Below are 776 nucleotides of genomic sequence, written 5' to 3' on the forward strand. Positions count from 1 at the left end.
ATATATATATATATATATATATATATATATATATAAATTTGTATATATATGAAATATATATATATATGTGTGTGTGTGTATATATATATATATACACATATATATATATATTATATATATGTATATATATATATATATATATATATATATATATATATATATATACATATATATGTATATATATATATATGCTTAAAAGTGGCAGTCTGCCGACAAGATTGACTAGATAAACACCATATGAGGACGGAGCCTTTATTTGTACGACGTTTCGCTTATTACAGCTTTTTCAAGTACAAGTTGAGATACAAATGCTTGAGATTAAATAAGGGGAAAGGAGGGAACGGGGAGAGAAAAAGGGGGGGGGGAAGGAAGAGGAAGAGGAGGAGGAGGAGGGTGGGGGGATTGGACACTGGGAAAGGATGAGAATGCTGGCCCAAACGTCCACATTTAAAATAATTAAATTCAACACAAAATTAAATTCAACTTTGTGTTGAATTTAATTATTTTAAATTCCAGGACAGTTTCTTCCACCAGAAATTTGGCATGGCCATGGGCTCTCCATTAAGTGCAGTCCTGGCTAATTTATTCATGGAATTTCTAGAAACAGGACCCTTTGCCAACATCGTTCCCGAGCATGTGACCTGGCTGCGATATGTGGACGATATCTTACTCGTCACACCCAGGCGTTTCAATCTTCAGCGCTTGCAGACGGCCTTAAACGAAGTGGAGCCCACCATTCAGTTTTCCCTAGAGGAAGAAATCCACGATTCTCTTCC

The sequence above is a fragment of the Oratosquilla oratoria genome, chromosome 18 (assembly GCF_046742065.1).
Source record: "Oratosquilla oratoria isolate Oo_2021 chromosome 18, ASM4674206v1, whole genome shotgun sequence".
In the NCBI taxonomy this organism is placed as follows: domain Eukaryota; kingdom Metazoa; phylum Arthropoda; class Malacostraca; order Stomatopoda; family Squillidae; genus Oratosquilla; species Oratosquilla oratoria.